This window comes from Bactrocera neohumeralis, chromosome 6 (genome assembly GCF_024586455.1).
Source record: "Bactrocera neohumeralis isolate Rockhampton chromosome 6, APGP_CSIRO_Bneo_wtdbg2-racon-allhic-juicebox.fasta_v2, whole genome shotgun sequence".
NCBI classification, from domain to species: domain Eukaryota; kingdom Metazoa; phylum Arthropoda; class Insecta; order Diptera; family Tephritidae; genus Bactrocera; species Bactrocera neohumeralis.
This window is the reverse complement of record NC_065923.1, coordinates 46,173,435-46,191,189: the sequence shown is the minus strand read 5'-3', so window position 1 is coordinate 46,191,189 and position 17,755 is coordinate 46,173,435. Positions and strand designations below refer to the sequence as shown.

The window sequence follows — 17,755 nt, the reverse complement described above, 5'->3', positions numbered from 1 at the left end:
TATATTCACGTCTGTATCAATTTCTTGTTTTTTTTTTTTTACTTTGTATATCAAAGTTAACTGCATCACACAAAAATGGCCCACTGTGCGCACTACTTAACGCTTTAGCAGTGCTCACAGCCACCACAACAACAATCAAAATCGCAGCAAAGCCAAAAATCACCTCAGTTTTCTCCACTGCTTCTGTGTCTGCTCCATACAAGCGGTTAGCTCGTCGTCGCTGCAAATTGGCTCGTATGCGCGCTCGTTGATTGCGTTCGTGGGAGCTGTTTGGCTCGTCGACGTCGTCGTTATCGTCGTTGGCAATGCACAACATTTTCGGCTAGTCTCTGCGTTGCTCTTGTAAAATGTATACAACATTTTTTGCCAGCCAGCTTCAAGTCAAAGAAAATTATATTTTTTTATTGAATTTAATGTGAGACAAATTGCTGGGATAAGTTCAAATTGTGAAAATCTCGATTGGAAAAGAAAAGCAACACAAGAAAAGAATGTAAATAAATAATTAAATTAAATATTTTAACTAAATGAAAAGCATTAATTTAATGAAGAAGCAGCGCAAAAGGAGTAGAGTAGAGAAACGTAAAAAAAATATATAAATTACTTGTTTGTGTTGGTGTTGTGATTACAGTGATGCACACACATACACATGTATGTGCATGTGTCGGTGTGTTGTGAAGTGCAAGCGAAGGACGAAAGATGAAAGCAGCTGTGGGAATCGCACGCTAGGCAAAATGAGCAGCGTACGAAGCATCCGCTTATGAAAATGCAAAATTTGACATACGCACACATACATACATATATACACACAGTTATGTAGACACAGTGCATATTGCATATTGAATATTCGAAGCTGCAAAGTACACCATATGAGCGAAGAAAAAGTAAAGGAGAGAAAAATACATTGCAAATGACATAAAAAACGAATTGTATCTTTCGCTCTGCATCTGCAATTAGTGAAAGTGGTTTTTGGTGATTAAAAAGATTAGAATAAATATTAAGATTATCTCATTTTGAGCAAATCGACTTTTTGCTTATGAAAAGAAGCTGTGAAAAATCATACAAAGTTGTGCAGTGTTGAAGCAAATTGTTTACTTAGATGCTTATATACATATACATATATGTTTGTATATACACATACACATATGTGTTACGTGATATCACTGTGTTAATGTATATAAAGTTGCAACGCTCTTATAATTTCACTTTCCCGTTGCATCACTAGATCTGCTGAAAAAACAAAGTAAATTACTTGATGGAACATGTAGAAAGCACTAAGTGGGATTTATCCTTAAAGAAATATAAAAAAAAAATATTTCTTTTTCAAATATTATATAAAAATGTGATACTGAAATATAATTAATAATATTTTATAAAAACTAAAATAAGTTTTCCAAACAACTAAAAAGTAATATAAGTAAAGAGATTATATGGGTTTCCTCGGGTAAAAATAGTCTTTTTTCAACAATTTTTTTCTCATAACAACAAAATGTATTAATTTATTAGAATTTTTAATTGTTACAAACAAACACTATTAACAAAGAAATTTTGATATTTTTCGAAAAAAATATTTTAAACTCGGCCATTGCGACCCCATTTCCGGTGAATCCTCGAAAAAAAAAATGCGCCCGCGTTGGCAGTATAACTCCATCTATAGGATCTTCTAAAGTTAAAAAATATGTATTTTAGTTAAAATCTTAACTTAGAACTTGGGCGAAGGAAAAAAACTGAAAATTGGATTTTTGGCAGACATTTTTACAAAGAAATGAAAATTTCGTGACATTTTTTTTAAATAGTTCTCGAAAAATCTTGCCAATCGACTTCTAAAACACAGTTTCGAGAAAAAATGCGTTTTGAGCGAACAAGTTCTCCATCTCCGAAACTATTACTCGGATCAACATGAAAATTTAGGACAAACCCGTAACCCCGTAAGCCCATGTAATTCCTTAATTAAAGCAGTACATTTTATTCATCCTTTAGCTTTATTAAACTTCCTAAAATGTAAGTACCTGTCCAATAAAAATTAAAATTATCCACTTAAAACCCATTAATAATATTTTTACATATGTATTTGGCGTTATTAAAAAAAAAACAAATTATGCATATACATTTTTGCATTCATCCTATTTTTGTAGCATTTCAATATTATTAAATTATATCTAAAAATATTCATACAAAAGCTGTTTTCGTCAATCGACGCACCTATCCGTTTTTGGACAAGTAATTTTTGGACCGTTTACAATTGCAGGCTTGGAGAACTACTATCGTTCTTCTACTAATATATTTCTGCACTCTAAAGTACAAAAGTTTTAATGTCTGAAATTAAGATTAATGATTTTTACACATAACTAGTTGAGATGGCTTCCAGATTATTAAGCCAAAAAAACACAAAGAAAGCAAAAACATTTTTTTTTAATTACAACGAAAAGAAGTTAATTTCGGCGCCATGAAAGCAGTAATAATATCCTTCACAATTGCAATTATAAAGATTTTTATCTTGATTTTTGTCTTTCAACAACAATTTCTTCGGAGATTGTACACTTGCCTCTAAAAACAATCTATACCAAATTTCGTGAAGATATCTCTGCGAATAGAAGTTTCCCATACAAAAGCTGCATTTTGATCGATCAATTTGTATACCTCGACGCACCTCGTTTTTAGGGATCATAAAAATTTGTTCGCAATTTTTTGAGATATGCTAACGAAATTTGTTAAATAGATGCAATTTGATATTCTAATGCAATTTGATATTCGAAACCTGTTTTAGACCCATATTCTCCTGGGAAAAGTTGTTCAGAAAGATCCGTTTAACATTTGCCGCGTACGCGATTTTATAGAAAAAAGATCGCAGCCGCTCTAATGTATGTATGTACTTTACAGAATCTCCAACGTTTCCTTCTGTATATTACAAACTTCTAGGCAAACTTAATAATCCTGTTCTAACAAATCTTTGTAAGAGAGAGCTAACGGACGAACTTTAGATAACCTTAAAATTTTTGTAAATTACTTGCGAAAGTCAGTGAGAGACGACAATTATTTTATTACGGTTAAAAGAAATTTATTTCATCAATTCTGAGCAAAAAGCTACATATATAGGATTATAAATCAGAATAAGTATCTACAGCCATAACGGTTTATTATGATATCTCATACATACTTGTATATATAAGCTTTTTTCACATTTTAGTTTCGATATTTTAGGTGATGGAAATCATATAAGCTAGTATTCAAATGGGGTTATCTGGAAGAGATTGTTTACCATTACTTACATAGTATCGTAAGCCTTTCATCATGGTGGCTGAGTTCTAATTCAAGTTCACTGTGAGGATAACAAAATAATGTTTGGGCTTACTGAGTTAGCTTCATATTCTTATTCCATTGTATGTACATCAAACCTAGGTCTCTGATATACATCCAATTTTGAACATCAATAGAACAACATTTGACACTTTCATCCATCAAAACATAACTTTTGACGTATTTTCGAATAACATTGCCAAGGAACTTGTATATCAAGTCGTCTCAAAGTATCTTAATTTTCAATCAAACCTCTAATTTCAAAAAATTTAGCCTTCCGATCCCAATATTTTCGATAAGCGTACAGAATACATTGTGACAAAAAAGTACTCAGAAATTTTGCAAAATATTTAATTATTCATCAATATTTATTTTGTCGCCTTCAAAGTAATCCTGATGTAATACACTCATGTCAACAATTGTTCCAGTTCTCGAGACATTTTTCATATTTTTCGAATTTCGTTTTATCTTTTCGAACGACTGAAAACGGGTTCAATGGAGCAGTAATTTCAGTTTGGGGAACAAGAAAATATCACACGGAGCCAAATCAGGTGAATACCGTGGTTGATCGATGGTATTCATTGCGTTTTTGGCTTTAAATGCGGTCACAATCGTGGCTCGATGCAACGGTGCATCATCATCGTGTAAAATTTATGAATTTTTCTGCCACAATTCCGGCCGTGTTCTCACGAAAACGCCTCAATATGACCAAATGGAACTCCTTATTGATCATCTGCCCCTCCGGAAAAAAATCATGATACACCAAACCACGAATATCGAAAAAACAATAAACCTCACCATGATTTTTGAGCGGTTTTGGCGTGGTTTTTTGGTTTCAGCTCGTTTTTTCTCTATTCCGAAAATTGTTAACTTATTTGCATATCAAACTATCTTTAAACGGACTCTCGAATGATGTTGGGCTCTCTTGGCATCTCTTTAACAGTTGCCTGACGTTATTCAAGCATCATATCCTTCACTTCTTTTAATATTTTGATCAGTTGAACCGGTCGAAGGCTGTCCAGAACGAAACATGTCTTCAACGATCTTTCGACTGACTTTGAAGACTTTGTACGACTCGTAGGCTTGTGCTTTTAATAAAACTGTATCACTGTAATCCTTTTCCGATGTTCGCAATGATTCCTCACACGAAATTTGTTTAGAAATACAAAATTTGAGACAAATTCTTTGTTTGTATTTTTATCCATTATAAAAATCGGAACGCACTACTGAGCTGTACCGACTTAAGCAACTGGTTGGCAGATCGCGCTTATATTTCACAAAGTAAGTCTAACAGTCTTGCTAAGCTAGCTAAATACATTTTTATACTCTCGCAACAAAGTTGCTAAGGAGAGTATTATAGTTTTGTTCGCATAACGGTTGTTTGTAAGTCCTAAAACTAAAAGAGTCAGATATAGGGTTATATATACCAAAGTGATCAGGGTGACGAGTAGAGTTGAAATCCGGATGTCTGTCTGTCCGTCCGTCCGTCTGTCCGTCCGTGCAAGCTGTGAGTAAAAATTGAGATATAATGATGAAACTTGGTACACGTATTTCTTGATTCCATAAGAAGGTTAAATTCGAAGATGGGCAAAATCGGCCCACTGCCACGCCCACAAAATGGCGAAAACCGAAAACCTATAAAGTGTCATAACTAAGCCATAAATAAAGATATTAAAGTGAAATTTGGCACAAAGGATCGCATTAGAGAACGGACATATTTGGACGTAATTTTTTGGAAATGTGGGAGTGGCCCCGCCCCTACTAAGTTTTTTGTACATATCTCGGAAACTACTATTGCTATGTCAACCGAACTCTACAGATTCGTTTCCTTCAGGCATTTCCATATACAGTTCAAAAATGGAAGAAATCGGATAATAACATCGCCCACCTCCCATACAAAGGTTATGTTGAAAATCACTAAAAGTGCGTTAACCGACTAACAAAAAACGTCAGAAACACTAAATTTTATGGAAGAAATGGCAGAAGGAAGCTGCACCCAGGCTTTTTTAAAAATTGAAAATAGGCGTGGCGTCGCCCACTTATGGACCAAAACCCATATCTCGGGAACTACTAGACCGATTTCATTGAAATTCGGTATGTAATATTTTCTTAACACCCTGATGACATGTACAAAATATGGGTGAAATCGGTTCACAACCACGCCTTCTTCCAATATAACGCTATTTTGAATTCCATCTGATGCCTTCTCTGTATAATATATATATACATACATTAGGAACCAATGATGATAGCGGAATAAAACTTTACACAAATAAGGTATTTGAAAAATATGTAAACGACGGATAATGAAATCTCGATTTATCACTTTATCATGCGAGAGTATAAAATGTTCGGTGACACCCGAACTTAGCCCTTCCTTACTTGTTTTGAAATATCATTCACCCGGGGAATTTAATTACAATTATGTAGGCAGACAGACGGATATACTATATTTGACTAAGCTTGTTCCGCTGTGGTATACCCTCTTTAGCTAGCTCGAATAAATTTCAGCCGAGAGGCACAATTTCCGACCACTTTTTCCTGTATTTGGGACCGTATGTCAGCAATAGAAGCCGAATATTCTTTTCCAAGTCGTCAATAGTCTCGGTCTTATCTATGTAAACGGCGACTTGAATTCATCACACAAAAAAAGTCCAGCGGTGTTAAATCACTCTAAATCTCAAAAGGTTTCCTTCAATAAATTGATATTTTCGTGTCGCGCCGTCTTATTAAAGCCAAAGGACGTACATATCAACATACTCCAAAAACCACAAATATTTTATAGTGAATAAAAATAGTATATATCAACAAATTTTTATACATTATCTTGAATACCTACCTTATTGTAAATTGTCAACAAGAACTTCATTATATTTTCGCATATTACTACCAACTTATATATACACAGCCACATATACTAAGTTTCCCATTCACCATTGCCATAGTTCCATAAACTTTATGGTTGCAACTGCACTTAGCCAACGCATAAATATCCCACGCAACAGTCGCTCCCACTAATGCCAACAAATATGTGCATAGTAACTGTACTGCTATTTCTCATATAGCAACAATAACGGTTAAACCAGCCAGCAGTCACCTTTCCGCTCGCTATGTCAATATTGACTAAACAAATATTTCATTGCCGTTAGATTCACCTAAATATTGCTGTTTCTAAGCTCATACCTGTATTTGTAGTGCAACTCTGTTTGTATCCTGCATTGAAAATATAAACAGTTATAAAAATAAATACCTCGCCGTTTTCGCTAATTCAAGCTGTACGGAAGTGATTACCGTCATAAGTGAATGTTGATGTTGCGTAGTTAAAGGAAATAAAATAAATTGTTCGCATTAAATTTTTCCTTCTTCTTCCTTCAATTCCTGGTATTGTTTGACGCTGCTGACGCATATTAAATACTTATTAAGGAAGAGCAGTAATTGAATAGTGCGTCTAGATTTTAGAGGAATTAAAAAAAATCTGATTTGTATAAAGCATTTGAAAGGTAGGCGATTTTTGAAGGTCACCTTTGAAAAGAAGTGAAATTGCTTCGAGAGTGTCTTATAGTGGTGTACATAAAAGTTCAAATCTATCAAGGTTATAATGTCAAGTAGATCGATATCTCAAAAACTGGGAATCTATTTAGCCTTATACAGACGAACGGACGTGATTTATGCTCTTCCACATATCAGAAATTATAACCACGAAAAGTTTTGATGAAAATCCGGAAATGGACATAACTCTTAACCACTTAACTACGTCGCTATGCGCTCTTTGTCATCTTCAATGCTTCAGGGCTCAAGGCAAAACTTTGATCTCACAAACCTCCCGTTTTTCGAATATCTTACATAAAAAATTGAACTCATGTTTGGCTGCGTAATCACTTCAGCAGTTGTAAGCAGACTTTGCGCCCACTAAAGATACAGATATGTATGTATATTTACGCAAAAATCATAAACTTACGCTATCAACGATTTGGCTGGAGCTAGATTATTTTAACTCATTACAGTGTTGCTATAACCCCTTGCAAATCGACGGCCTTATTCCTGCTTAGTTGAACTTTGGGTTTCAGTAGTTTGAAAAATAGGATTCACTGGCGCTTCCGTTAATTTGTGAATACCGTGAAGGAAGGAAACTATTGAAGAGATTATGAATACATTTTGTTCTAATCATTCTTGGCTAAGTTAACATTATCTACCTAACAACTCTACTTCACTCAAAAATTTTGTAAGTTATATTGTGTACAATAAAAACAAATCCATTACTAATACAAGATGCGTTTCAAAGTAAACAGGACTTAAAAAAAACATAACAAATGCTTTTTTTTTGGCAAAATCAATTTATTTTATCCAAAATATACTCTCTCTGCTTCAATACAGCTTTTTGCACGGTCCAAAAGCATGTCGAAGGAGTGTTTTAGCTCGTTGGCCGGTATGGCCGCCAGTATGCCGGTGCAAGCCTTTTGAATGACCTCTACCTCTGCATAACGCTTTCCTTTCACGGGTAAATGCATTTTTCCGAAGAAGAAGAAGTCGCACGGTGCCATATCAGGTGAATACGGGGAGTGGTTAATGGTTAAAATGTGATGTTTGGTCAAATAATCGGTCACAATGATGTCCTTCGAATGTTGGATTCTGAGCAATTTTTGGTCGTCAATCAATTTGTGCGGAACAAACCGTGATTTCGGCTGATTTTTGATAAATTCACGCACAGTTTCGATGAAATTTTCGGTAATCACGAATTTTGATTTTTTTTAGCAAATTTTAAAACAAAATTTAATGTTGGCTCGTTGTTCGAAGCTCATTTTCGCACCGACAACACCCGATAACACACAAAGTACTGACACTTACAACGCAATAACTTCGTTTACAATCCATGAAATGTCACGAAATTCTCACTGGACAATCGATAAAGATAGCAGATTCTAACGCACCAGTCGACATATAGATGGCGCCACCAGGGGGCGCTATATTCAAATAGTCCTGTTTACTTTGGAACGGACCTTGTATATAGCTTTAATGTCTGTATGTATCTCACGTTGTATAAGTGCGATTTAGTTAAGATTTTATACTAAAAAATATGTGCTTGTCCCAGCTCTGGAAACTTCTTCTTTGTTATGGTCCGGATCTAGCACCAACCCATTTCGGCCTACAGCCTACAAAATTTGCTGGTGAAAAGTTCGCTTCAAGTGAGGCATGTGAAAGTCGACTGTATCAGTTTTGGGCAAATAAGGACTATGGTTTCAATGAAAGTAATTTTATAAAATTTTGACAAGAAATCATCGAAAAAAACATATACTTACTTGGCCTGAATCGGATTATTCTAACTACAAAGTGTAACTAAATTATGGAAACCTTATTAAATACTGCCAATAACTCTGAATAGTTTTTATACCATCTTAAGTTTTCAAACGTTTGTAATAACCAAAAAGGAACGACGGATTATGTACATATAGGGTATAATATATGTATATACATTTGTCTTGTTATATACAACGGGTGATCCAAGTAGAGGTACTTGGAGGCTATTGATTTTTGAACAGATCACACGTGAGTCGTGTCAAGCTACCTTATTCAGGGGTGTTGTGGAATCCAAGACAGATTAGCTTAGCTGTCAGAATTGCAAACCAATTCTGATTTTCAATGGTGACACAGACTCTGTTTGGATTTTTGTATTTTCGAACATACGCAAAACCAATATTCGAACCAGACGTTTACTAGTGTGACAAATCTTAAGAAAGCAATTCTAATAAAATTTACAATGAGCTCGACAATTTTAACTTTCCTTGTATTAAGGAAGAAAAAAAACTAAAAAATTAAAAGGAAAATATTAAGAGATTCACATTATCGACTAAATAAAGACGCTTTTCTTATGGTATTAAATATCACAGAAGCACATTTGCAGCCCTCGACGATTCCACCTGTAATTCAATTGGCAGCAGCACTGCGGTTTGTAGCTGAGGTGGCTTACCAACGGGGATTAGGACGTGATTTTTGTATCAGTTTGGCAGTTTGTTGTGAGCTAATTTTCTCTTAATTTCGTATTTTCACTCAGTTATAATCTACAAAAAAATAAGTTTGTTTTAATTGCAATTTAATTTTCACTGAAATTTATTTATTTACCTTTTTCCACCCGGTGGCATCTTTATGTGGAGGACCTGCAGCATTAAGGATTTCGTTAATTCCTGCCGTAATGAATCTATAAGCGGTTTATTGCGTTTTGCAAATCCTCTTATGATGTCTTTTTTCCACAAATTAGAATATTATGGTATTTTGTGTTCTGTTCTTAAGTTTCCCCTATAAAAATAAAGTTAATTAATTCGTAATAATAAAATAAATAAAATTTTAAGCTTACATTTTTTTCACCGTGTAACAGCACAGAGAAATAACAACGCAATATTCAAATTTGTTAACGATTATCTTCTTGCTTTATGGCTGATATCAAAACCGATTCAATTGGTTTCGATGACACCCAAAACCGATACAAATTCTGTTTCGGACATGAAACCAATAATATTTGAATTCTTGGCACGTGCTACTTTTTTATCGGCTTCAATTCTTATTCGGACAACTATCAGATTCCACAACACCCCTGGTTATTTGTGTTCAGCATTGCTTGGCATTTCATCATGGAAAGACTTACGCTTGAACAGCGCTTACAAAACGTTCAAAATTATTACGTAAATTCATATTCTGTAAAGAATGTGTTTCGCTGCTTCGCCCACTATTCGCAACACCATCACCCATCTTAAGACCCAGCATTCATTATTGGATAATACACGACCGAATAGACCAGGTCCAGCACGCAGTAAAGAAAATATAGCAGCCGTAGCTGAGAGTGTACACGAAGACTGTGTAGAGTCGATTCGGCGGCGTTGGAAACATACAAAATACAGCTTGTGCAAGAACTGAAACGGCTTGACCTTCCCACGCGACATCGCTTCGCTATATGATGAGAAATTGCAATAAAGTCCAAAGTTCTCGAGCCGAATTTTGATAAGCGCAGAGGTCCATTTCTCGCCGCAATCTTCGATCATATTATTCAGATCGGATCACTACAGTTTAAAACTTTAAAAGCTTGCAGCTTTTAGCTTTTCAAACCACCCATCAAAATTAGATCAAAGATGTTTTTATACTCTTTTATGTTATATAAAATGTACCTGGTATTATAACTGCGATGCAGTCGAAGTTAATGGTGTTCTTGTTTTATAACAGTCTGTTTAAATCAAAATTCGATTTCGATTTTCGAATTTTACGAACATATTTATTGTTATTTGCTGAGTGTACTCTAATGGAAAGGCTTAGATTGCATGATTGTTTGCACATGCTGCAAAATGAATATGTTCCTTACATATGAGAACTGTGCTATACTAACGTTAGCTATTCGCTATAGCGACACATAGCTCATATTGAACAAATATTTTGGGATTAGCATTGAGGAAGATATTGAGAGAATGCTTATTGGCATGGCAATAAAACTGAGGAGGATGAGCAATTCTAGACTTAGAAGGTGTTTATTATAAATAACAATTTTAAGTGGTGGAAATAGAATTTAAAAAGGGATACTACCGAATGAACAGATTTGAAATTCATTTTAGCACTATTAAAAATATTTGCTTAATTCTCAGTAAATTTTTAATTTCTGTAATGTAATCATTTTATGCATTTTAACATTATTTCGAGAGTATGGCTCAAAATTTGAAAAGTTGCTTTGTTATTGCTATCAAAACGGTTATTGGTTAAGAGGGAATGTTCTTACAAAAGCTGTTCATAAACTTGTTCTTCACTCTATCAGCCGATGACAGTACTTTTTTAGAACAAATGGCTGGTCGCAGGTAGATACTCTCAAGTTCATCCTCTTTCAGGGAGGTGAAAATTCACACCGATAAGAAAAGCGGCAATAATTTTCTTGAGCTCACTAGCTCTGCATTAAATTATAGTGATAGAGTATTTCGCATTAATATCAATTTCAATAAGCTTTTTACTGATTAAACTTGTTTGGTTACCTGGTCATAGAGGGATTGTTGGACTTTGCTTTGATTTCGTTAAAAATTAATAACGCCGTAAAAATTTATAAATTTTTTCGCGTATAAATGTGTTCTTGCTCAAAATTGTAAAACATTTCTTGCGGCAGTTTTCTTTACAAAAAATCCCAAAATTCGCCGCTTTTAAGCGGACACACTAGTGTTAACCTTAAGGGACTATACCAGTGTGACACTTTAAAAAAAAATTTTTTTTTTTGCCTTTTCGATAGTTTATATTATTCAAAAATATTATGTGAAATCGGCAAGGTCGTATATTGAATAGTTTTTGAATGGCAGCGATCTAAACAGCGACCGCTCAGAGGTCCAAACATATACATATAAGGGAAACTTTAAACGCGTTTTTCTCGAAACGACATTTTCAAAATTGCTGACATCATAACTTAACGAGAACTGAGTATTCTTAAATATATTTACTATACAATGAGCTACTGTCTTTTTGCTTGTTTTCAAATTGTCAATTTGGCATTAAAAAAACGACCATTTTTTACCTCAAAAAACGATTTTTTTTTTTAAAATTACGCCATTTTCTTAATTTTTGAATATTTTTCAAAGATCGTGTTCATTGTATAGAAAATATATTTGAGTTTAATAAACATTTTGAATTTTTTGTTTCAGCTACTCATTCGATCGGAATCATGCCAGCAGTTGAAGCACTTTTTTCGGCATTTCCGCAGACAGCACAAACTCCCTTATTTTTCAATATTTTTGTAAAAAAAAAAAATTGGTATAGCTAAAGACATACTTTATTACGTCCATAGAACGTCGAAACATTCAATCAGTACTTTCTTTTAAAAAAATTCACGAAAATCGCCTAATTTTTCATGCGTCACACTGATATAGCTTATATAGCCTTAAGAAATTAGAAGCGAAAGGTAGATGTAGAAAAAACTATTTTACCTAAAAACAAATTTTTATTAAGATATACATATTAAAAATCATTCAGAAATCTCACGCAATGGAATTTAAATTTATCAACGTCAAAAAAATTAAAAAAAATTAATTTTTGTAAACTCTCCGTTAACTTTGTATTTTTGCGTGAGCGCACTAAAACTCCGTATATTAAATTAAAAATAATGAGCCGTCGCTAACACCGGTGTACATGCCAGGGCGTATGATGAACATTCAGCTGCGAATGAATGAGCGTAGTCGGCATAAATCACTCATACGCGCCGGTGCACTGGCATCAAACCTTCTACATATATGTACGTGTTTGGTTCAGTAGTTTTGCTTTGTTATAAAAACAAAAATGACGTGGTCGTGGAATAACTTTATTTTTTTTCCCACCTTAGGCATAGACCAACAACAATTTATGTAAATGCGTGTGGCGCGGTATTGTGTCGTTCAGGGCTTTACACTGGTCGCACAGCATCGGTTATGCATTCAAAAAATTGTGTTTTCTGCTTTTTTTCTTATTGGGAAATAGTACGGCATCACTTACAACATTCACATAAGCGTATGTTTTGCCTCCTCTTACTTGGAAATATTTACAGATTTTTTATTCACATTTGCCTTGTTGCGAAATCCAATGAATATCTGCCGGATCGTGCATGAGAGGCTCATACATCAGGGGTATTCAATTTGTTAATATATTTTTTTAATGAAAGTTAACTCGATTATTCTAGTCCTTTTTCGGTCAATTCCCAAGCCGATCAAATATTCAATAGACATACTATTTAGCCACTTCAAAACTCACTTAATCAATCAATTTCCTATAAAGGAATGGATTTTAATTAAGAGAAAATCTAAATCCGGGTAACAATGCTATCTCGTCAAATTCTGGTCAGTGCTTTTGAACTTTTGCTAGCTGGATACTATATCAGTTTCGAAATTGTAATAAATTATTATACCGAAACTTATTTTCTCGCAAAAATATTTAGAACTTAGGGAAGATATGACCGATTTCGACATTTTTTAATCTCCGAACAAATTTTACTACTTCTAGGAAGTGATTTCGGTACACACATATTCCTCTATAAGTGATCACAAACAAAAGCCAGCGCACTTAAAGGTTTAAATAACTTCATATTCAATAAGTAATACAAATCTCTGCAGCAAAATCTCCAAACTACAGTACAATAACTTATTAATTCTCTGCAATAAATAGACCCTTACGATTTATCGCTATCAAAGTGAACTTTTGCTTTCTGTATTCACTTCTATAACATTTATATGTATTATGTGCTTAATGACACTATTTAGCCTCCCTGGAGACATGACAACGACGTCTAGACGCATGTAGCACACTATAAAAGCTTGCGCTTCTTTTCCCATACCAAAACTTTATAATATATATATAATTCCATATCACTAGAACTGGACACTCATATAAGAAATATGCACAGAAGTACACAACTTACACAAAGGGAAGTTAAAAACATGTCATGTGGCTGCTTTAAGCGAAACTTTGTGTGAAATATGACCGATAAATGCTCACGAGTAACTGCACACAATAGCTTGTATACAAACATCCCCTTTGGAAATGCGTTGCTGAAGTACTGAATTTAACATCATTCAAATGGCCTCCACCACTTCTTTTACAGCAACGAATGCTAACCTAATTTTCAAGAACTTTTTCCACTAAATCAAAGCGTATGTCATGAATAGCACGTTCAATGTAGGTTTCTAAAGCTTGAGAGAATCTGGTTTATTACTAAAGACCAATGACTGCAAATAACACTACAAAAAGCATTCTTTGGTGTTAAATCACAACTTCTTGGGGACCATTCAATATCACAGTGTTTCGAAATAATCGAATCTCCAAACTTTTTTCGCAATAATTCGGTTGTTGCACGTGCTGTGTAGCACGTAGCCCCGTTTTATTGGAACCAGATGTTGTCGAGACCAACTTCTTCCAATTGCGATAATAAAACGTTGGTTATCATAGATCTATACTGAACTCCATTGACAGTAACGGTCTCACTAGCCAAAAACCACAGCAACCAATTTAGATGAATCATTCATCCCTCCCCAGGTTTGTGCGCTGGGTTTGGGACCCGCCACGTAAAAAAACACCCCCCATGAAAATGATGCAACAGCCTCGGACGAGAGACCCCCTTGTGACGACGACCACTGCAAAGTATTTACGATTTAAAGGCATACACTCGGGATGTTCGGTTCCTTAATTGGGAAGGTGCCGCTGCCCAGCTGGTTGATGTCCTTGAAAGAGTACAAGCTGACATCACCGCCGCCAAAGGTGTGCAATAGACGGGACAAGGATTGAGACGAGTAAGTCCTTGTGGCATTTACTACAGTGACCATATAGAGAAGCGCAAATTCGGTGTGGGATTCGTGTTAAGACTCCGTCGCCGAGTCCTGGCAGTCACAACGGTGAATCAACGTCTAGCCACATTTCAAAGATGTCTTCTATGAGCGCTTGGAACGTACTTATGAGAGCTGCCCCCGCCACGATATCAAAATCGTGCTTAGCAACTTTAACGCCAGGATGGGCAAAGAAGGTAACTTTGGCATAACGGTCGGTAAATTCAGCATATATGATGAAACATCCCCCCAAATGGATTGAGACTGATTGACTTCGCCGGGGTCCGAAATATGGTTATCTGTAGTACTATATTCCAGCATAGGAAAATTCATCAAGCTACCTGGCTGTTTCCGGATGGAATAGCCACCAACCTGATCGATCATGTTGCGATAAACGGAAGATACGTCTCCAGTGTTCTAGACGTGCGTACGCTCCGAGGTCCTAGCATCGACTCGGACCACTATCTTGTTGCAGGATCACTATCTTGTTGTAGCAAAAAACGCACGGATAAACACAAGGCCTCTACGTCGAGAACCACAACAGACAACCGAACGATTTTCTACTTAGCTTGCATTCCTGGTCTCTGAGAGCACTCATCAGCTACTGGGTATAATGGAACTGTAGGACGGCAATTCAAGCTCCTTACTTACAGCTGCAACCGAAACCATTGGTTTTCGGAATATTTATGCAAAAGAGAAGCTGGTGCGATGAGGAGTTCCATGTCGCAGAGGAGAGAAAGCAGACAGCCTACCGCGCAACGTTACAATCGACCACAACACGTGCGGAATGGGTAAAATACCGAGAGTTGAAGAGAGAACGCATTTGCCAACAAAGAAGGAGAGAGGCAGAAATGCGTACTTACGAAGAGCTTAACAAGTTGGGCGAGAGGGCTAATGCTCTAAAATACGATAAGGACTTTCCCGAGCCGTTGGATACAAAATCTATGTTATGAGCTTGAATGGTCCGGTCAAGTCCAAAATCCTAGAAAATACGGAGATATTAAAGTCTGAAATCTGTATTGCCAGTCAATATCATCTATTTTGCGATAACAGACATCCAGTATACCATTTCATTGAGTCAGTTGACATAAAATGAACATGAAAACAAGTTTATTCCAAACTTCAAAGTGTTGGAAAACGTTACTAAATAAATGACCATGATTGTTTGGCATCTGGCACTCATATTTCTAACAAATATTTTCTAATATACAGTAGACTGGAAAGGTTCCCGCTAAATATATAACCAAAATTAAATAAAAAACGTTACCTTCGGTTGCACCACAAATTAGAAAAGATTCTTTACAAGAACTTCATTCCGATCTTTGAGTTTGTATAGCAGCTATATGTTATAACTGTCTGATCTGGAAAATTCCTTCGGATTTTGCACCATTTCCTTACACAATAACCCATGGCAAATTTCTCGAATATTTCTCTTAAAATCAGCAGTTACTACAAACGAGCAGCTTATTAGAGAGAAATACGGAGAAAGGAACGCATGCAAAATTTCAAATCGATATCTCAAAAATTCAAAACCTATGTTAGTTCCCATTTATACAGGCAGACAGAGAGCTGGACATGGCTAAATCGACTCAACTCGTCATTGCTGATCATTTACATATGTTTATATTATATGGTATAAACTTCCTGGCAAACTTAATATTGCTTGTTCACGGTATAAAATTGCCGTAAGTTTCAGCCCTTAACGTTTAGCAATAGCATTGCATTTCCTACCGGGTGTGTGTGCATGTAAAATTACTAAAAGGCGGAAAAATGCAGCCGCGCCTGCAATTTAACTGTCAGATATTGCAAGTGCAAAGCTTGGTAAAAAAAGAAAAATTCTAAAAAAAATAAACGAAAACAATAACGGGTTGAATAAAAGCGTGAAAAATGGAGCAGACGCGAACTGAAATGTATTTGCCAGCCAAAAAGGGCGTCTGGGTGGAGCGGCAGTTTAAAGAGAAAGCTCTGAAACCAGCGAACATTTCCTAAAGTAAAAACTTTAACACACATACATGCGGGTACATGTATTTGCGTGAATAGTTGTGCATACCATTGTGTGTGTAATTGTACCGTTACAAGTTTACAAAGTTGCCGGAAGCCGCTGGCGCGTAATGATTTTCGCTTCACCAGCAAGAAACTTACCTTAGCGAATGTGCATTTACGTTCTAACTTATGTACATACATATATAAATTTATATATATGTATGTATGTGTTTGTATAAATACAATATGTACTGGTATGTACAATTCTGCACGTTTGAAAAATGGTAAAACAAGTTCCGTTGGCAGGATATTACGGCGAGCTTTCACATACCAAATCGCTGCTACACTTGTTGTACTATACTCCTTAGGCATACATACTTCGCCTTCGATATGCAAATTTAACTAAGTAAAGATGTACTTGAAAAGAATTTACCAATGGCTCAACAAATAACAAAAGAACTTACTTGTGCGAGTATAACAGCCCATACTATGAAAGGAAACTTAGAACATAGTCGGATGGTTCTGATATCTATAGAGGGCAATTTAGAAATTTCAATCGGCATTCATGCCATATAAAAGCGCCCCTTCTATGATTTTGAATTATTAGGCTTTGGAAATAGCAGAGCATTCGAATGTTATGAGTCACGACGAGTTTATCACTGAAGTGATTCTTCTAGTGAATTTTCTTTACGGCGTTAATTCTGCTTCCTTTTATTAGGCGACAAGTAATCAATGCTTTGGAGAATCACTTTTAATTTGGCTAGATGAGTTTTGCTTCCTCCTTAACGCACGAGACTGAACGACTACTGAACGACTCATACACTAATACACACGAACATACCCCACTCACGCAGACATCCCACCAGCATGCTTCACACCACAACTCTACATTATTCAACAATCAAAACGGACTGTGCGAGAACCACATGTCTCTTTTTTGCGTGAATCTCGTGCCGGCACCACAACTTCCGTCGCGACGTCATCCCGTTTCTCATAAACCAGAGATATACTCGTATGTATATTAAAACTTAAATTTGTTTCAATTTTACCACCGTCGGACAAATTAAAGTCAAAAATTACCGGACCGCAACTTCGAATTGTGCCTTTTAATTTGTGAAGGTTCAGTGCGCGGTAATTGGTAAGTACTAAGGTGAAAAAATAAACTCAATTCAATTCATTCG

At 35.6% G+C, this 17,755-nt stretch overlaps 1 protein-coding gene across 2 annotated transcripts in view; it reads left to right on the top strand.

The window, feature by feature from the left end:
• Positions 1-345: 345 nt before the first annotated feature.
• LOC126761612 (uncharacterized) overlaps positions 346-17,755 on the top strand; it is a 50,530-nt gene continuing 33,120 nt past the window's right edge. For both annotated transcript variants that reach the window (XR_007667378.1, XM_050477936.1), the window contains exon 1: positions 346-490. The gene's annotated coding sequence lies outside the window, so the exon portion shown is untranslated. The remainder of the gene's footprint in view (positions 491-17,755) is intronic.